General features: G+C 51.1%; 1 protein-coding gene across 4 annotated transcripts in view; it reads left to right on the top strand.

The window, feature by feature from the left end:
• The window catches only part of Rbfox3 (RNA binding fox-1 homolog 3), a 428,898-nt gene that overhangs the window by 90,582 nt on the left and 316,849 nt on the right, over positions 1-21,467 (top strand). For all 4 annotated transcript variants that reach the window (XM_037201310.1, XM_037201309.1, XM_028892576.2 and 1 more), the window contains exon 2: positions 16,291-16,418. The gene's annotated coding sequence lies outside the window, so the exon portion shown is untranslated. The remainder of the gene's footprint in view (positions 1-16,290; positions 16,419-21,467) is intronic.

Here is a 21,467-nt window from a genome sequence, read left to right as displayed (position 1 = left end):
AGCCTTTACAATCAAATGTCTTTCTGTAGTTAAAAATCCCAAAGACAACACAATCCAGATTCTCTGTGTGATATCCATCTTTACGTGGCTTATTTTTTATATTATTTTTACTTTTTCTTTAAAGGCTTTATTTTTTAAAACTATTTCTTTATATAACTGTATGTATTTCTTTTTTGTCTCTATTCCAAGCCTACATACACTTTTATATACATTGTAAACTATTCCATCTGAATCTGTCCTATTGTGGCCCTCTTGCTTTAGACTGCAGCATTACCAAGACTGAAACAGCAGCTGTGGCTGCTGGCTCTGCCCACCTCAGCCTTCCAACATGGCGGAACTATGTTTACCACCAGCTTCGGAGGAACCATGCTCACCACCAGACTCTGGGAGGCAGTGGGTCTGTGCCTCTATCAAAGCAGTGTGTAGCCCAGAAACCTTTTTTTTTAACTAGCAAAAACTATATCCACCAAGCAACATAGTGCACAGCTTGGAGACACCTCTGTGTAATGTAGTGTAGGTCAAGCCTGCATGCCATGAACCTGCCATAGAGTAGCTCAAGCCCGCAGGCTGCCACTAACTCGAGAGAAACAACTAGGAAGCTGTTTTTAGTTTTGCTTTAGAATCTTCTTTTTCAGGTTTTAGGTGGAAACTCTTGCCCCACATTGGGCGCCATTTGTAGCTGGAATTTTCCTGTGTCCACCTGGCTTCTGTAGTCACTCAGACCCAAGTAAACACACAGAGACATATTACTTATAAACTGTATGGCCATGGCAGGCTTCTTGCTATCTAGTTCTTATATCTTAAATTAACCTATTTCTATAAATCTATACCTTGCCATGTGGCTTGTGGCTTACCAGTATCTTTACATCTTACTTCTTATGGTGGCAGTGGCTGGCAGCGTCTCCTGACTCAGCCTTTCACTTCCCAGAATTCTCTTCTCTCTTATCCTTCCTGCTGGCTACTAGCCAATCAGCGTTTTATTTATCAATCAATCAGAGTAACACATCCACAGCATACAGAAAGACATTTCCAGCACTCCAGGTCACAAACAGTGCTTACACTGTTCTGCCTCCACAAGGAAGAGGCCACTTTCCCTTTGGGCTCACAGGCCAGGTATTAACACAGCACTTTGCATTTGGATAATATAAAACGGTGAAAGTGGTAAAATACACCTTACAACCTTCTTGATGGTCAGAGGTGATGGTTGTTGTGTGGCCATCATCACTGCTGGTCTCTGGAGCATTCTCACCTCCCCCAACCAAGACACTGTCCCCATCAAACACAGGCACTCCATTCTTGCCCCCAGCCCCTGGAGTTCCCATTCTGCTTTACTCTCCATGACTTTAGACCACTCTAGGTTTCTCAAGGTAAATGAGTTCATGTAGTATGTGGCATTTTGTACCTGACCACTGTCACTCAGTACAACGTCCTGAGGGTTCAGAGGTCAGGCACAGCACACTGGACCACACTGGCAGGCTGCTGGGGTCTTTCCTTCAGCTCACCTCATGCCATCTCACATCAAGCCTAGCTTGGGGAAGTGCAAACGGAGGCTCATCTCAAGGCCTACAGCTTCTTGGCTACCTATCTGTGAATCAGGCAATAGCCCCAGGCTATGCCCATACCTTACCCATAGCTGGGTGATATGGGTGTGTCCTGTCCAGAGAGGGCAGGCATCACCAGCCATTTTAATGAATGTCACATGATTTACAGACAGACAGGCTGGGTGTGGTGTCACACCTGCAGTCCCAGCACTCTGGAGATGAAGACAGGAGGGGGTGGTCAAGGTAATTCCTGATAGTGAGTTCAAGGCTAAGGATATATGAGACCCTGTCTAACACCCTACCCCACAACACACACAGTTTCCAAATACAACGAGCTCTGAGAGAGCACCTCCCTCTTCTCTAGGTTCTTTCCCTAGTGATGAAGGCAACATAGTTCCAAAGATTAACTCCAGGAGCTGGGACAGATCACTCGGTAAACACTGTGTAGCCTGGGTTCGATTCGAACCCTGCTGGCAGCTGGGCTTGGTAGATTCTGTGCAGACTTTGTGCAGACAGTACGGTGGTGGGTGATTGGTCAGGAGATGGGCGGACTTTGCAAATCCACAGTGTTTGTACAGGGTCTGACACAGGAGAAGCCTGGAAAGGCGCGGCTGTCAGCAGGTTACCCATAATACCTCAGCTCTTCCAGGATCCAGCTTTTGACAAGGAGAAGCTGACTGGAAAGGGACCGCTGGAGAGCAAGCCGACTGTCTCCCAGTCACTAGACTGATATCTGGGAGCCTTGGTCTAGAGGTTCTCTTCCAACGGAGAGAACCAAGAGGCAGGAAGGGTTGAATCAGCAGGTGCCCTGTCTCTGTAGCCAGAGAGGTTTCTGGTGGCAGAAGACTAAGCCCAGGCCCTTTGGCTGGGCAGGTGGGAGGCGTGGCAGGGCGGGCTGCGCCCACCCACTTACCTGGCCCGCCTGTAGGCAGAGTAGTGCGGGGTGGGGTGGGGGGATGCCAGGGTGGATTGCTTAACCAACCTCATTACTCTGTGCACTTACCAGCTTGGAGGAAGATAATACCTTTCAAGTTTGACCCAATTTTCGTTTTTGTTGTCATAACCGTGGAAAATCGACCTTTGAGCCCCTCAGCGCGGGGACGGAAGGGAAAGTGATTCACGGCAAGCTGCTGTGCAGAATCCCTAATGTGCCCACAGGGGCGCCGCCGCCACCGCCGCAGCGCCCTCCTCAGAGGCCCAATCTCCTCTTAGCAGCAATCCAGGAAGAGCTTCTCAGCTCGCTCTCACCCAGCAGCCCCTCCCAGGAGCTGTTGACAACTGGGTTCCCTAGAATTAGAAGTAAATGAGTAGGTGGACTGGCGACCTAGCGCACGATCTCGCGCTAGAGGCTGCGTTTCCAGGCCCTGCCACTCTTTCCTCCAAGGCTGTTCCTCCTCCCAACTGTGATGCCACTTGGTGTTTCTGTGAGCAGGCAGCTGAAGGCAGGGGCATGGAGCTCGGCAGGATCTCCTGGCAGAAGGCTTTCCTTTTCAGCCTAAGGGGGCAGAGCTTGGAGCTACAGGGCACCTTTAATGTGAGAAGGAAGGGGCACAGGAGGCTGAGGGAGACGGAGGCCAGCTGGATATTGCTGCACAGTCCAATACACTTAAACTATTATTGCAATGTGTAATCCGTTAAAATATGAAAATATGAATAGGGTATTTTAATGGATTTTGTTTTAAAAACTTTTTTTACAGTGTACGAAAGAATAGCCTTCATTATGGCATTTTCATGAATGTTTAGCACGGACTTTGTTCAGGTTACATATTCCTGTCCCTCTGGCCCCTCCTGCTGGTTCCTTTCTTCCCCCCCCCCCAGCAACCCTCCATTCTGTGGTCTCATCCTATTCATTTTAATATATAGATTCTGCATATGAAAGTAAACATTTGGGATTTGTCTTTCTGAATCTGCTTTATTTGGCTTAAGTGTTGATCTTCACTTCCACCCATTTTCCTGAAAAGGGCATAATTGCTCCTTTCTTTCTTTCTTTCTTTCTTTCTTTCTTTCTTTCTTTCTTTCTTTCTTTCTTTCTTTTTCTTTCTTTCTCTCTCTCTCTCTCTCTCTCTCTCTCTCTCTCTCTCTCTCTCTCTCTCTCTCCTCCCTCCCTCCCTCCTCCTCCCTGCCTCCTTTCCTTCCTTCCTTCCTCCTCCCTCGCTCCTCCCTCCCTCCCTCCCTCCTCCCTCCCTCCTCCCTCCCTTCCTTCCTTCCTTTCTTTCTTTCTTTATTCCTCCCTCCCTCCTCCCTCCCTCCCTTCCTTCTTCCTTCCTTCCTTCCTTCCTCTCAACAGAACGGAACACCACTGTGTATATGTAGTACGTGTTCATTGAGGTTGTTTTCTTGTCTTGGCCTCAGTGAACACGAGTGTGCAGGTGGCTCTGGGGAATGCTGACTTGTGTCTCTGGGCATAGTCCCAGGAGCAGTATGGCTGTGTCACATGGCGGTTCTATTTTTAAGTTGTTTGTTTGTTTCTAGTAACCCCCACACTGCTTCCATAATGCAGCCTCTTGCAGCCTGGCTTACACACCCACCAGCAGCATAGAAGAGGCCCCCTTCCCATGTCCTCTCCAGTGTGTCTTCTTTGTTTTGCTGATGATAGCCATCTAACTGAGCTGAGACAGATCCTCAGTGTAGTTTGATTTGAATTTCCCTGATGACTGAGGATGTTGAGCATTTTTTCGTATATTTGTTGGCCATTTGTCCTTCTGAGAGGTTTGTTCAATTCATCTGCTCATTTATTGATTGGATGGTTTGTTTTGTTTTGGTGTTTGATATTTTGAGTTCTTTATAGATTCTAGATAGGAATTCCCTACAAGATCAGTACTCACAGGTCTGTGGGTAAGCTGGTCTTGGCAAACTCTCTGTTGATCTACGGGTCGGTTCAATGGCTCTACATTGGGTGGGGGCCATCGGCCTCTGTACCACTGGGCAGTGAACAACCAGAAACACATACAACACTATAAGGCCACTTCTGCCCAGGTTTGGGGTGTCTCTGCATCTCTTCTACCTCATTAGCCAAAAATCTCATACAGCTGAGCCCAGATTCTCACAGGGAAGAAAGAGACTTGGCTCTTTGGGGAGGGGGGAAATCCTGCAAAGCAGCACCACAGAGGGCACAGTGGGGATCAGAGTTGTGTTGATGCTGATCCTCACAGTGCCATGGATGGCAGGCTCATTCTGATGACAGAGACAATGACGGTGGTAGTGGGGGTGATCTATGATGGGAAGCTGGTCACCACCATGCATTGAGTGTTCATCATGGACCAGTCACTGAACTGAGTATTCTGTATACCTGATCTTGTTTCTCTTTGTGACCCAATGGTAAAGTTAGGACCCTACCTCATAGGCAAGAAATCTGAAGCCGAGAGACAAGTAAGCAGGGATAGTGAGTGACAGCGGAGCCAAGACTGTTTGTCTAACACAAGGCAAGTGTATGGCTGCCTTCTTTTTCAGTCTTGGTGGCACTTGCCTCTAGCCCCCATCCCTGTCTGGGACATCTACTATACTTACTTCATAGATGAATGGATAGGTGAAGAGATAAGGAGGTGGCTGAGGTTGGTAGCTGGAGGTGTAGTAGACAGTAGGTGTGTGACTAGATAAGTAGATGGATGGATGGATAGATGGTCAGGTAAATAGATAGTTAGAGTGATAGGTGAGTGGATGAAATAGTGAATGGATAAATGAGTGGATGAATGGCTAGATGGATGGGTAAATATATAGTTGGAAGGGTGGGTGTATAGATGAATGGACAAATGGATAGGTGGATGCATAGCTATGTACTTGGATGGATGGGTAAATGGTTGAATAGATAAGTCAATGAAATTAAGTGGAGGGAGAGATGGATGGATGAATAGATGGGTATGTGCATGAATGGGTAGATATATAGTTAACTAGGTGGGTGAATAGATGAATAGGTAAGTGAATGGGTGGGTGGGTGGATGGATGGATGGGAAAGTGGGTAGAGAGACAGATGAGTGAATGGCTATATAGCTGTATAGTTGAAAGAATGGATGGGCGGATGTGCCGTTAGTGGATGAACAGGCAGGGAACAAAAGGGTACATGGATGAATGGGTAGATGAATATGTAGATCAGTATCTCTGGTAACTCAGCTTCATCTTTTGTAAGGATTTATTTTATTTTTAATTATGTGTATGCATGTGTATCTATATGGGGGTATGTGCACATGAGTGCAGGTGCTCAGAGGCCAGAGATTATCAGATATTCCCTTGGAGCTGGAGTTACAGGCATCTGTGAGACATCTAATGTGGGTGCTGGGAACTGAACTCTGCGAGAGCAATACTCACTCCGAGCCAGCCTCCTTTTGATGTGTGCTCCCAGCCTCACTGAGCTGTGTTGACCCTCGGAGCTTCCTTCCGCCATGGAAAATTCCATGAACCCAGATTCATATGCTGGGCTCTAAGAATGTCCCCTAAAGGAGCTCAAAAGGAAAATGAGTTCCTAGGAAGGCAGATATCAGAGCAGAACCTTCCAGGCGGCAGAGTGGAGGACTACACAGGCGCAGAGTTGATCTGAACTATGGACAACAAGGAGTCCTCTCTGCTGGCCTGTGATCTGTGCTTCGCATCCAATGGATAGGGCTGCAGTAGACAGAGCCCCTCCCCCCAAAGGTCTAATATCCACCTGCCTGCTCTATAATCCCAGCTGCTCCAGCCTCCTGCCAAACATCTGTGGTCCCATGAAAGCCACTGCCTTGCCACTGCCAGACAGAGTTCTCTGCTGGTCTGCATCCAGCTCCCCATAGTCAGGGAGGTCTTGGGCAGACTCCGGGTGTTTCTTGGTGGCTGCTGGTGAAGCTGTTGTACCCCAGAAGCAGAAGGCGACAGCTGTGCCCTGTGGGCTGTTGCATGATATTTTGTTTGTGTTCTGACAAATAAACCTTGCTGGGGATCAGAGGGCAGAGCTAGCTACTAGTTAACCATAGAGGCCAGGCAGTGGTGGCACTTGGGAGGAGGAGGAAGCAGGAAGTTCAGGAGTTCAAGGCTACCCTGGGATACACGAGATTGAACCAGTCTAAAAGAAAAACAGTTGGGTGGTGATGGTGCATGCCTTTAATCCCAGCACAATCCACAGGGGTGTGTGTGGGGGAGGGCAGGCAGGGAAGGAATATAAGGCAGGTGGAGACAGGATCTCAGACCCCTTTGGTCTGAGGATCCTGGGAGGTAAGAAATTACTGGCTGCTCCTTTGCTTCTCTGATCTTTCAGGTTATTACTCCAATATTTGACTGCTGTTTTTTATTGATAAGACTAAGTTCACTCTTCAGTGGGCACATCAGGGAGAGACCCTCTCAAGCCCTGTGTATGCTTTACCTTTAGCTCTGTGCTGATGCTGGTGCTAACCTGGGGAAGCCAAGCCTGGACTTAGAGCAAGGTGAACTGGGATGAGCGTGCTCTCCTAGATCTGTGTGTCGCTTCCCTCTATCCTCCATGCAGGAGCTGATGAGCAAAGACAGGCTAATGGTGGCCTGGTAGGGGCCTTCCCACTAGTGCTGGCTTGGGACACGCCTCTCAGCCCAAGCATGGCATGCCCCACATAGCTATGGATGATCGCTTTTCCTGGAGAACTGATTAAGTCTCAGGTTTGACTCCCGTCAGAAGGCTCAACAGTCTCGGGCTGTAGAAGTTCATTGGTCCAGGTCCTCCCTCGCACTGGTGTACCCAAGTCACCTGGAAAGATGTCCTTGTCTTCCTACGAGGGGAATACTGTCTTCAAAACTCCCAGATGCACCAGAGATAGGCAGGCATTGAGCTCTTGTTTGACAATCTGGTGACACCCAGGAGCATGCTTGTGTGGCTCAGCAGAGGCAATACTGTGCCCCAGAGTCAAGAAAGGGTCATCCCCTGGGAGGGCTTAGTGACGGATGCTGCCCCACACTTTCTGCATGCTGCTTCTGTCTGCCTCACCTCCCACCTTGAGGGCAGTCCTCTTCTCTTCCACGCCCACAGGGGCTGGAGGACTGTGAGGTATCTACACAGCGATCTGGGCAGCTTCCTCCTGGTGGCTAGTATTCTCCCAGGGCAGAACAGAGCGGGGCTGCCTGGGAATCCCTCTGGAATACTTGTGCACTACAAAATGTCACTGTGTCTCTTGCAATGATTCTCTTAAAGCACACTACAGTCTTGAGTTAGTTCCCTAATGCGAGCTTTGGAAGAGAGGGCTGCGTGCAGAGAGGCCGGTGGGGCTCTAGGTTGGGAGCAGTTGAGAAATTCCTTCAGGGGATGCAGTCAGGCCACCCGCAGAAGTTGTGTGTGTGTGGGGGGGGGGCAGAGGCAGGGAGAACTCCAGGGCAGCTGGGGGACTCCAGACCCAAAGGAGGGGCAAGGGGAAGGCTTTCACGCATCCTTCTTGGAAGAGCTCGTGGCTGGTCTGCTGGCTTTTATGACTCCACTTTGGACTCCCTGGGGCCCTTCTCATGTCACCAGCCATGGGGACACCCCGAGCCTCCTGCCTTTTCTATTTTTTTTTTTTTTTCTGTTCAGGTGGCCATCTCTTCCATTTGTGATGGAAGTCTCACAGCAAACTGTTAAACATCCCGATATGCTACATTCTACCCCCAGCCAGAGACTAGAAGAAACAAACTTCTGCTCTGTCTGACTGTGGGGACCCCACTATCTGCCTCTCCAGGAGGGGGGCTCTGTAGGTTGGATAGCCCCCTGCCCCATGCCTCCAACCCTGGAATCCACACACTTTGCAGCGTACCCCTTGTTTCCTCCTCATGCCATGTCTCCTTCCCTACCCCCCATCTTCACTCCCAGGTACCCCCACTTCTGTACTCCTCTCCCACTCTCTACACTCCAGATTCCACTCTTCCTGGGCCCTCTTGCATCTTCTCCCCCTCTCCTTGTTGCTCTTATCCTCCTACTCCCAAGCTTGACAAGGACCCGGTGCCCCTCCCTCATCTCCCCAGACCACCCCCCCCCCGCCATCATCTCCCTCTGTCTCCACGCCCCTCTCCTGGCCTGTGACTGCCACCTTCCCATGTCCCATGCCCCACCCCTGCCCCCAAGAATAAGACCAACTGAGTCCCTCATCTCCACGCCTAAAACTGTAGGGGAGGGGACAGAGCTTGAAGGAAGACCAGGCGGGCGCTGCAGCCCCTGGGTAGGTACAGAGAAAATGCAGTGCTGGGAAACAAGCGTAGGGGCTAACCTTGGGAATACGGCACCATCTAAATCTCAGAATAAAATTGCTCACAGGCAGCCACTGCACGGACATAGGGTGGTCCTCCCCACTTCCAGCTCTCCTCCTGCCTCCCCACCCCCCAGTCACTGACTTCCTGCTCATCTAGGCACCTGACTTGGCCCCTGTGTGTGTCTGTCTGGTGTGTCCATGATCCTTCTCTAGGTGTCTATAGCTGTCTTTGATCCTGCTTCTGGCCAAGATGGCTTCCTGCAGGTGGGGTGGAGCTTGTTCCTTCATGGGTCTTCCAGTTGGGACTCTGCAGTGAGGTGGTCAGCTGTCTGGGGCTGAGGCCACCTGGGTGAGCTCCCTCACACCTCTGATGTCACTTCATTCAGCAAGCTGTTCACTCCGCCCAGCCCCTGGCTCCCATGCCTGCCAAACCTGTGTGTGTGCTGGGAGGCTGCATTCACCAGCCTGGCCGGTGCTCTGCCGGTGACAGCAGAGGATGATGCTCATCCGACCTGTGTGGTGGGGAGGCCCTGTTCTTAAGTGTGCATTGTGCCCGGGGCCTTGCGGGCAAAGGGCAGGCAGGGCCTGGCTGGCCTCCGGGCCTTCCTCTGTGGACCAGTTGCTCTGCCAGGTTTATTGGCTGCCTCCATCCCCACCTGACCCTGCACTGCTGAGGGCCCCCCAGGATGCACTCTTAGTTCCTGCTGCCTGGTGCAGTTGGGCACAGGCTGCCTGTGTGTGTTGAATTCCTGAAGACAGTAGGGGGTTGCCTGGGTTTCCTGCAGACTCTGACTGTTTTTAGCACAGTGCAAGAGCCTGTCAGGATCAACTCCAGGGCTTTCTCCCCCTCCCTATATCCTCTGCTATCCCAGCCAAGCTTCTCTTTACAGCAAAGAGCACTAGTGTGTGTGTGTGTGTGTGTGTGTGTGTGTGTGTGTCTGAATGTGTGTTTGTATCTGTATGTGTGTGTAAGTGTGTGTCTATGTGTGAGTGTGTATGTCTGAGTGTGTGTGTTTGTGTCTGTATGTGTCTCTGTGTGTGAGTGTATGTGTATGTGTGAGTGTGTGTGTATGTGTGAGTGTATGTGTGTGTGAGTGTATGTGTGAGTGTATATGTGTGTGTGAGTGTGTGTCTGTGTGTGAGTGCATTGTGTATGTGTGAGTGTATGTGTATGTGTGAGTGTATGTGTGAGTGTGTGTGTGTGAGTGTGTGTCTATGTGTGTGAGTTCATGTGTGTGTGTGTGTGTGTGTGTGTGTGTGAGTGTATGTGTATGTGTGAGTGTGTGTGTGTATAGAGTGGTGGTCCAGGAAAGAAATGGCTTGTCCACCAATTGACCTGGGCCACTAGGTAAAGTTCAAGGTTTGGATCTTTCCATCAGTCCATAGATCCATTGATCCAGTCATCCATCTAGCCATCAATCTGTCTAGTCATCCATCTATACATTGAACCATTGATCTATTTATCCATCCTTTGATCCACTGAATGAATGATTGATTGATCCACCCACCCATCCATTGATCAATACACCCAACTATTGATGTACTCACCATTGATCTACTCGCACATCCATCCATCTACCCACCCACCCATCCTTTGATCCATCAATCCATTGATCCGTCTCTCTATCCCACAGCATTGAGAACCTAGACTGGATCAGTCACTGGGTTTGAAGTGCCAAATTCCCCAGCCTTTGCAGACCACGGTGGGGTGATGCCCATATTGAAACACAGTGACAGTGGACAAGGAACTTTTCCTTGGGTTATCAGGGGAGACCTCTACAGAGAAGTCTGAGAGAAGAAAAGGGGCCAGCAGCCAATCAAGGAGGTACAGAGTCATGACTGGGTTAAGAGGGTGCCTGGCTATTGCTCTAACCTGTGCAACAGCTGGTGCCCTCCTCTGGAAACACCCTTATCCCCGAGATGATGAGTTTCTCTGTCTTGTTCTCCTTGCTTGGAGGCCCCTGTTCCTCTGTGCATGACTTTCCTACCCACAAACTCCTGGAAAAACCCAGCTGTGACCTCACGTCACCTCTGCCATCTCCATCCCCCACCTTCTTGATGGCTGCTCTGAGCACATCTGCAGCTCCAGGCAGTGTTGATGTTTTCTATAAACTCCTGTTAGTTATCCCTCACTCTGTGACAGATGACCTGAAAATGCAATGGTTAGTTATCCCTCACTCTGTGACAGATTGCCTGCAAATACAATGGTTAGTTATCCCTCACTCTGTGACAGATTACCTGCAAATGCAATGGTTAGTTATCTCTCACTTGGTGACAGATGACCTGCAAATGCAATGGCTTCAGACAACCACCGTTTACTGGTTCTCAGTCTCTGGGGTTCCAGAACCTGTGAGCAGCTTAGCTTAGCCTGTGCTTTAAAGAGCTCAAGGTATCTCAAAGGCTTCAGATTGCCAGTTGGCCTGGGCTGCAGGTGTCTAAAGCCAGCCTGGGATTAAGGTGCCACTTCCTATACCTTCCCAAGCAATGGCCTCTCAGCCTCCTCCTGCCCATGTGATCTCTCAGGAGAGCTGCTGAAGGTCCCTGTGAAAAGCAAGAAAGGTGTCCTGTTCTCTTTGGTGACCTGAACTTGTATGTGCCCTACCTATTGTATCCTTTGTTCACGCAGGTGACTCAGCTGGGAGGTGGGGACAAAGGTGTATGAGGGGGATGGGACCACAAGAGCTGTCCTGGAGGCTGGTTATCACAGTCCCCAAAGCAGGCAAGCCACTTCCCTAAGTCTTAGGTCTTAGTGCCCGACCACTTGGAGCTCCCTCTGTGGTCACTTCAGGACTGTTCCAGTCTGAACAGCATCACAAGCCTTGAAATATATTAACCTTCCAACCAAAACCTAAACCCAGGATTTCTATGCAGCCGGATTGTCCTGGAGCATATGTCCTCCTGCCCCAGTCCCCTTAGTTCTGGGTAGATGCTATTTTTGGCATAGGAAAGGGAAACAAGATCATGGTGACTCCACTGAAGCCCTGTTGTGGTGTACCATTCCTAGGAAGACCTGGACAAATGTCTACCCACCCCAGCTAGGGAACCAACACCAGGACCAAAATACGGATATCATCAAGACCAACTTGGTAAACCAATAAGTTGGATTGTGGTTACTTACAGGAGTATGGGTGAGGGGTCACTTACAGGAATAGAATGGAGCTCTGCCTCTTCTAGGTGGCTCAGTGAGTGTCTCCGCAGGCCTTACTGCTTATGTACTCTGGGGAAGGGACCTGGTGAATCTGGTTGGTTTCAGGGACTTCCTGAAGCCACTGAATTATTTACTTTCTGAGTTTAAGGAGCTTCCCTGCAGAGTGAGCTCCATCTCTCTTAGATTATGCTCAGAACTCCAAGATGGAAGGTTTCATTTGGAAGATGTCCTGAGGCTCCCCCCACTTTGGAAAGGGGCACTCAACTCTGTTGAGAAGCTATGGGGTGGCTTATATTTTGTGTTGTATCAATCCTGTGTGACATTGGTTTCTGAACCCTGCCAGCCATATCCCCCAGTTTCCACCTTGCCCTTCATCAAGCCTGCACGTCTTATTTGATTGCCTGTAGCAGTCGATTGAGATTCCTGTCTTGTTTTCACACGTCTACAGGGTCCACCCGGATGCCAGAACACACTCCTAAGACACCAATCTGCATAGCTTCCCACTTAAAAATTCTCCAAGTGACATCATAAAGTCCTTGGTGTGCCATCCAAGGAGCTCCATGATCAGATTCCCAACTTCACATGACAGTCCTGTTCTCAGTTCTGTCCAGTTCTGATGTTGTTCCGTCTCTATATTCCCAGAAAGACATTTCCCTGTGGCTGTCCCTAGTTGGCACCTGCTGTCTCTTCTCTGCCCTGCCTCCCTCTCCCCCTCCTCTTCCTCCTCCTTCCCTCCTTCTCCTCCTTCTCCCCCATCCCCATTGGGGTCTGTCACCAGCTCTATCTGGGAAGCCAGAACACCCTCCCCCACGAGTGTGGTGGTTTCCCCATCTCTCTCGTTGACATTTTATTCCTCCAGTTGCTCAAATGTCTTGGTATAGCACTTGCCGTCTGCCAGTCCCTAGGTGTGACATGGTGCAAAGGAAGATCCCACTTCTCAAGGCTTGTCCACCTCCACTGGGGTAGCTGGCTGTTGTGTCTCTACTGCAAGCTTCTTGGGGACACATCCCTGTGGTACTCCTTTGTTCCCAGCATAGGAGGAACTCGTGGTGGTGCTTTCTGGAAGGGTCAGGACATGGGTGCTAGATGATCAGGGTTTCCTCGGCATCCCTAAGGCAGGCTCAGTCCCCTGTGCCAGGGTCTCTGTCATTGCAAACTAGGGACCTGGGGGACTGGTGAGAGTTCATTCGGCAATGTGCTTACCATCTAAGCTTTTAGATGCCCAGCACCCACATAAAAAGTTGGCCACAGTGGTAATTGCCCATAACCCCAGCCCTGGCTGGGTAAGGGCTCACTGACCAGCAAATTTATCCTAACTGGTGAACTCCAGGCTCAGCAAGAGAAGCTGTCTGAAAAAATAATGAGACTGAGTAAGGCAGACACTTGCCATCAACTTCTGGCCTCCATACATACATGCAGGTACATACGCACATGCCTTTCCACGTGTGTATACCCACAATACCCTCCCCCCATGCAAAATAAAAAGATAAATTAAAAGGTGAACATCTGGGTTAGTGACAGGAGACAAAAATGCCCCCAAACACTCTGGCTTTGCCTCTACCATCTCTACTTCATTAAAAACTGCTTAAACCCCAGACTCGGTGACTCGGCCATAGCTGGGCTGGGGTGATTTGGGGGGGTGGGGCATTTGTCATTTGAGGTGCAGAGTCCTCCTGCTGCTTAGCCTAGCCTCATAGCCAGGGGCTCCCTGAGCTCCCAGGCTGAACTCAGGTCAGACAGCCACCAGCCTTCCCTCCACAAACTGTTCCCCTGACCTTGGGGAGAATCGCTTCCCAAATTACAGCCCTCTGCTTTGGGAGTGTTAAACACAGCGCAGAGAACACATAAATTACATAAGGCCCTTCCCATTGCCGCTGGGTGCCTGGAATAATGTCACATTTCACCAAACCAAAAGGTACACTGTATTATTAAAACAGGCTGGCATTAAAAAAAGAAGTGTAGCCACGGTGACTGTCAGCCTCCCACCAGATGCCAGAATAATAAACCGGGAGACAGGATTCATAAGGCACGAGGGGAGTGAAGGGTGAAGCCGGTTTTGCAAGAGCGATTTAAAAGCGGGAGGAGGAGGAGGAGGCTCATTTTCTCAGAATATTGTATATTCTCTGTAATCTTTACTACTGAGACGTGCACCCTGTATCTTGTTTTCCTCTTGGTTAGAAGCACAGTGAGCTGCGCTTTCTGGCTTTGAGAGTCATTTTACACTCTCCTGTTAGTCGTGTGTGTGTGTGTGTGTGTGTGTGTGTGTGTGTGTGTGTGTGTGTGTGTGTGTGTGTGTGTGAGAGAGGAGAGAGAGAGAGAGAGAGAGAGAGAGAGAGAGATGTAGCCCAGGCTGGCCTCATACTTGCTGTGTAGGATGACCTTCAATTCTTAATCCCCCGCCCCACCTCCACCTCCAGAGTGAAGAAATCCCTCACTGTTGCTCCATGTCCCCTCCCTTTCCATGCCCTTTCTCCTTTTCATCTTGAATCCTATAAATAAAGCCACTCTCTCAGGTGATTTTTAATTTATAAAGAATTAGTGATGTCCCCATCCTGTCCTTGGGTCCTGAAGGCTATGTGTAACTTCTCTTTGGGGGATTTGGGGACGGTCTATTCCGTCTTTGATGCAGGGCCTTGCCCCACAGGAGTCGCTGAGTGCGTTACAAAGTCTAGGGTATGACGGTCTTTGCTTGCCATGTGGTGTAGTGTGTGTGTGGGGGGGTCATTTTCTTGGCCAACAGTGGCCAACTATGACATTTGACACTCCAATGGGTTCCTGGAGTTAAAGTTGCAGCCTGTACTCTGTGTGTGTGTGTGTGTGTGTGTGTGTGTGTGTGTGTGTGTGTGTGTGTTTGCACATGCACAGGTGTATACAGGGGACACCATGGGGACTTAGAGTTCCCCACTTGCCCTCCCTGCAGCTGCTAGCAGACCATCCTTTGTGGGTCAGCAGTTAGACATGCCCTGTGTATTCCTCACCTGATTATGAGCTTGCCTGGCCTGGATTTGGGGACCTGGTGCCACACACAGTGAGGCACACTCAGAACACGTGGGGCATCATAACTGCTTCTGAGGGTGAAGAGGACTCAGTTTGCCCCCCACTGATGAGACCCTTTTGCTGCCAACCGTAGGAGTAGCAGATTGTGGCCTTGACCCTGGCGCCCTGGGGAAGCTAGCTATATAACGCTTCTCTTCCGTCTCAGCCAGCCTGGGCTGGCTCCTCTCCTCACCCCACCACACTCCTCTGACATTGTGGTGGGGATTGCCAGGGTGGAAGATAAGAATAGCAATCCCACAAGCCTACAGCAGCTGGAGATGCATGGCTGCACAGGGTATGGGAGGGGGGGGGCTTCAGGCCTCCAGCCTGTGTTCTGTGTAGTGGGTGATGGATGGATGGTGCTTCATACTGTGGAGTAAAGAAGATGCGCCTCCATGGTGGAGGACAGGCTGCTAAATTATCTCCCACTCAGCTCGGATCAAGGAAACCAAAACAGACTGGGTCGTGGTGGGGCATGGCCGGGACAGCTGTGGGATGGTGAAAATTCTTATTGAGTGTTCTGATCCTGAATGGTTTAACTTGGAAGGTGCTACATGCAGAATTGGGGTTGGAGCAGGGAAAAAGCTATGCAGTTCTGAGGGGAGGCACACTCCATGTGACAGTGGGCGCAGGTGTGCCATGGGGGTCAGGAGGAATTGCCTTGTGTAGACAGGGGTATTCTGGAGTCCTGGATGCAGGGATGAGGAAGTGTGACAAGAGAGGGTCCAGATCTCGAGGGTCCTATAGGCCCTGGAAGATTTACCATGATACCACCTGTGACTGCGGTTACCACGAGAGACTCAGGGCCTTAGCGCTGCGTCTGTCATCTGGTCTCATTTTCTTGGAGTGTCCCAAGTCCTGTGAGCCTGGAGCTCCCACAGGCTGAGTTCACCATGGTCACTGAAGCGGCATTGAGTATTTCTTCCAACTGACTGTCCTGGAGGACTGTGGCTAGAGTGAGGGCACCATCTGACCAATCCCACTAGAAGAGGGGACAAGGTGTCTGTATGTGAGAGGTAATTTAAGATGGAGGAGACTGGAAATGTGGCCAGAAGGGGATGGCGGAAAGATGGGGAACCACTTGGTGGGAGACCAGCATCAGGCGGACTGGGGAGTCAGAGGAAGTGGATGGCCAGATGCTGAGAGGGCAGCAGCCCAGGCAGATGGCAGAATGGCCGAGAGTGGGTGGGGGGCACTATGGTGCTAATGATGGCCCTCCTGGGGGGCCAGCTCCTCCCCGAGGCTGTCAGAGACTGCATCCTCCCATGGAGGGGGACTCTGATCCCAGTGACAAGCTTTTGGCCACTGCCCACTTCTCTTTGGTTTAATGCCAGTGTTTGTTTTATACTAAAGGGGAATGTTTATGTCCAAGGCAGGGTATTTATTTGTGTTTTTTTCACGTTTTCTTCCTCTTCAGGTTGAAAAGCTGCCTGTGAGAACCTAACTAACACTTTCTTGAGAACCCGCTCTATCTGGGCACACTCCACACTGAGGAAGCATCTTCAGGTCCTCCGTGTGACAGAAAAGGAAACAGCATTCCAACAGGTAAGGCCACACTACTCACCTGCTTCTGCCTTGGCGTTTGAGTCTGCAGTGAGAAACACTTTACTAAGGCCTTCCCAAAGGCATGGTAGGGCAGTGGCCGGGCATCCCACACACACATTTGCAGTTCATTGTCTTCGTGGCTTCTGGGAGTTGGTTAACTCAAGAAGAGTCAACAGGGTCCCCTTTGTTCTCTGTCATCGGCATGTTTGAGGGAAGTTAGTTTGGGAAGGAGGGTGGGCCGGCTGTGTGGTCTGCTGCCAGTTTGTCAACATGAGATCCAGTGGCCAGGGTTGAGATCTGACTCTTCAAGCTAGTGTTAGTGATCAGCAGTAAGCCTCCGCCTTGCTGGTGAGGGGATGGAGTCAGCCCCTGTCCTCCGGGGTGGAAAACAGGTCAATTCTGACATAAGCCACCAGGATCAGTGTCACACTTGCCAGTTTCAGACACAATCCAGGAGACTTCACTTACTTTCCAGACCACAGGGCTCAGGGACACCTGTGCTTTCACAAAAGACCTACACTACACCACTTCCATCTCGATAGTTTCCTGGGCCTGTTTGTAGAACCCAAGAAAACGTTGCACATATGATTGCAATTTTATGATAAATGACACACAGGGGCAAGGACTGTAAGGATACCTGGGTACCATGCGTCTGTGCTTTCTCCCTGGAAAGTTGGGCAGCCCCATCCTCCTGGTCTACCTGAATGTTCACCAGCTAGGAAATAGCTCAAGTTGTGTGGATTAGAGGACAACTTGTAGGCCAACCCCATCATGTGGGTTTTAGGGAGGGGGCTCAGGTCAGAGCTTGGTGGCAAGTGCCTTTACCCAATGAACCATCTCTTTGATCCACAGTGACGGCCTTTGCTGGGCCAAGGTGTAGTGAGTACTGCCCACAGGGCAATGGGTGGCTTCCCCAGAGCCCACTGCAGAGTCTATAAGAGAGAATTATATGTGGTGCTGATGCCTCTCCAGGGACATGCTCAATGTCCCCTCACAGCTGGCTGAAGATCTCTTCCCCGAGTTTTCTTCTTGCACTGGGATCACTGGTCCACAGATTGCTCTGTGTTCCTCACTCAGCAGTGTGGCCTCCCCTTGATCATGTGACTACCTCTGCTGTGTATGAAAGGGATGAGCCCTCGGTAGACACCGTGCTTGGGTTTTGAGTTTCGATCTTCTCCTGATGCTGGACAGTTGCAATTCTGATCCGCCATGTGGTCGTGAGGGGAAGACTGACAGCGTGTTGTGCGGGTGACTGAGGATACTTATGAGGCCAGGCATGGACGATATGTCCTCACGTGTCTCAATGGGTAGTAGTTTATCGGGGTGCAGCCCATTGTCCATGGAGGACTGCCTGCGTATGCGCAGCTCTGATGAGCCCAGCTCTGTTTGGACTCTAGGGACACAGAAGAAAGCCCTTACAGAGTTCACAGTCTGGCGGGAGGTGGAGAACAAGCCGCTGGGGATTGCAAGTCATGTCGGGAGTGAAAGGCCCAGGGGACTGATGAAGTATGCTGAGTTGACCAACGATGGCGAATGGAGGAGGCTGCTGTTTGTACAGGGTGGTGTGGTAAAGCCAATGAGAGAGGACCTTCCAGACGGGGGTGTGCGGTGCCAAGGCCCCAAGGCAGGGGTGAGCTGAAGCATCTAGAAGATGGCTGTGCAGGGTTGATGGCTAAGAGTGGAGGGGATGGAGTGAACATGAGATCCAGTGCCCTGGGCTGAGGAGGCCTCGGGGTAGAGTGGTGTGATCTTTTGTTAAAACCAACAGAAGCGCTCTGAGTCAGGGACTTCTCTGTGACTCAAGTCTGATGATGCTGCCTTCTGTAGAGAGGATCAAGACAGGGAGGTCAAAGTTGAAGCTGGGGTCAGCTGAGGCCTGCTCTAGGGCTGCTGCTGTCCTTGGGTAGCACTCTGGGCGGGGGACTGCACCAGAGGTGGACATCAGGCCAAGTCTTCTTCCATGCTGACTGAGATGGCCCTGTTCAGCGAGCCAAGCCATGCGGGGAGCCCCTCAGCACTCTCTTGTCACGCTGGGAACTTGGCTTGTGGCTTCCAAGAGCCTCAGAAGAGCTGTGTTTTGCAGCCAGCCTCAGGCAAGCCCTAGGGTCCCATCGCTGGATGCTGGAGCTCCTGACCCTACTCCTGGGTAAGCACAGCTGGCCCAGCTTCACCTTCCTGTGCTTTGGAGAACCAGTGTCCCCAGCAAGGTACCTCTTTGGGCCCATGAAAGCTCAAAGCACAAAGCTTAGCTGGTCCTCAGGGTAGACCTGCGAGGTCCAGGGTACAAGTACCTTTGCACGGAACTACTTTGTGTAGCACGCTCCCATTCTGACCCCTGTCTGTTTAGAAGGTCCCTCTGATGCGTTGAGGGACAGCTGGATATCTGAGAGTCTTGTCCTCCCCATGGGGTGAAGCCAAGGGGGCATAGACCCACAGGGGCCATCATCTGAGTGAGGACAGCACAGATGTACGTCCCAGCCACCTGTATGTGACCTTGATAGCCTGCCTGTCTTTTCATCAGCTCTGGGAGGGTGGGAGGCAGGTCTCTGAAGGAGGAGGTCAGGCACGTGGCTGAGTGACCAGGCATGTCATGCTACTGACTCCTGTACATACTCCCCCGACCACAGAATGATGCCCGGCAATGTCAAACACACCTCTGGGGTGTGAGAAGCCCTTGCTCTGACTCCTTGGAGGAGAGTGTCTCCTAAGAGTGGTTTTGAGGCCATAGATGAAGAGCCTGGGCCAGAAGAGCCTGCTGGAGACTACAGCTTGCACAGAGCTGGGTCACGGTTCCAGGAATGGCTTTGACATCTGGCTACTTAATGTGATCTCCATCACCGTTGAAGTGTCCTTGCTCAAGGGAAGACAGGAGAAGAAACCGTTTCCTCCTGCCTTTGACCCTGCCCTGTACATTTCCTGTGCTTTAAGAAGGACCTCGTTGTTGGGTCTTATTTAAAAGCTCACCCCTTTCAATGTGTTGTCCATTTGGATCTTAATATGCAGCCACTTCCAAGCCTTCATTAAAAACATGGGTGGACATTGATCTGCTGCAAAATGAGGTGTTGTGGTGGCCAGGTTGTGGGCAGTGGTCCATCAGACACACTGGAAGGAGGCGTCTGTCACCCACTGGCACAGGGGACATCACATAGGTGCCACCACTCTTCTGTGCCAGCCCGCCTCTTCCTTTATGCTGTCCCCACACTCTCAGATCCTCCCAGCCATACTTCTATGTCCTGTTGGTGTCACTTGGAGGAACCAGGGGTTGTGGCCAGCTGTTCCTTCTCCAGATGTTTCTGAGAGGTGAGCGTTGCTCATGTTCAGGAGCCGAGGGACAAATCAAGTCCACCTGCCTTCCATGCCCCTCACATAGGACAGCATGCGACTGAGACTGGGCCTCTGCAGGCTGGGGTGGTGCATGCATGTTCTTGGTGGAGCTGCTGGCACCCTACAAGTGCTCAGCATTTGGAGACATCCATCTCCGAGGCCCCCACCCTCGAGCTGCATCCCATGAGGACAACAGGCAACATCCCATAAATCATCTCCGAATGAGCGTGTTTCCTGCACTCATCCATCACGCCTGGCTCTCCTCTGCTTGTTTTTAAAAGCTGTTAAACCAGAATCCATCACAGGGGATGCCGGCACCTTGGGTTGAGCTGAACACAGGCTGCATGAATCTGTGGTGGGTGACACCCCTCCCACTTTCTGGTGCATCAGCACTGAGGTCTCCTGGTGTGGGGAGGAGGGTGATCATGGCCTTACCCAGCCATATCAGAAGCCACTCAGAGATAGACCTTCCTGTTGTCTGCCTGTCCAGAGCCTGTCATGCTGCATTGCTGCTGGGCAGAAGGGGTGATGGCCATCCGACCCACACAGGGCTTCCTGGAAGGGACGTCTGCATTTGCCTGGGCTTCCACGGGTACCTGATAATTTAATTAGGGGAAAAGCACCATGGCTGCTCTTCTGTTGGTAAACGTGCTTGGAGAAGAAGTTTCAGTGGTGTGGAGCTCAACCTCGTCACTCCTCCTCTGACCATTTTTATCACCGGAATGAGCTCTGGAGGTGCACTGTGCTCCCCTCGGGACCTGGACACCCATGGTTGCGTCTCCCTGTCTCCCCACCTGCCATCTCCTCCTGCTCTTTCCTTCCGTTCTTCTTCCTCCATCTTCCCATCCTCTCTCCACCCTCACCTCCCTCCTTCTCTGCCTTCTCTTTTTCTTTCTCCTCTTCTTCCTCTCCTTCCTTCCCTTCCCCTCCACCTCTACTGGGGGATTTCCTTTACCTTAAGTTCCTCTGTGTCTTCTTTCCCAACCCTGCTCTCCCAGCTCCATGCTTGGCCTCACTGCCATCTGCCTTTCCCTGTAGCCCACAGTCACATAACATCCAAGGGGCGTTAGGGGAGGTGAGAGGCATCAGATGCCTTCTTCTCCAGGAGAACCTGCGTGTGGAATCTTCCAGGCTTTTGGATGTTCCCTAAGCGGCTGGTGCTGGGTCTGCTCCAGTAGCTGCCTGCCGGTCCCTAGACAGATGTCACAGGCCTTGGTGGCATTTGTAATATCTTCTTCCATCTGCCTTCAGTGTCTCCTTTGTCCTCTTATTTTTGTTTTTGTTAGTTCAAGGATAAAACCACTCACTGGTGTTGGCATGACCCTTTTTAAAAAGTAGGAGACCAGGTCAATACGTTTTCCTTGGCGGCCTTTGAGCTCTTCGGTGGAGCTAGGAAGGGGCTGGAAGGGTCACAGAGGATGCTAGAGAGTTTCCCAGGTCTCGACTCCTGGTGAAGCCATCCAATTAGAGCACATTAGTTGCCAAGGTAATTAGCATTAGTAACTACTGGGCTGCTCCAGGTGCAGTTCCCACCCCAGTTCCCACCCGGGAGGCGGAAGGCATCTCTGTCTCTGGGCTGTCTCTAGTCCTTATGAAGAAAGGGACAGGGTGGCAGCAAGCCTCTTGCGGAGCCTAGTCCCTGAGCCCAGGGCACCAGGGTGGCCTCCACAAAAGGGAGATGGGCTGTTGCGTTCAGGTTGTGTCTTACTGTCCTGTGGCTACAGC

This window comes from Peromyscus leucopus, chromosome 8b (assembly GCF_004664715.2).
Source record: "Peromyscus leucopus breed LL Stock chromosome 8b, UCI_PerLeu_2.1, whole genome shotgun sequence".
NCBI lineage: Eukaryota > Metazoa > Chordata > Mammalia > Rodentia > Cricetidae > Peromyscus > Peromyscus leucopus.
This window is presented reverse-complemented; position numbering and strand designations above follow the sequence as displayed.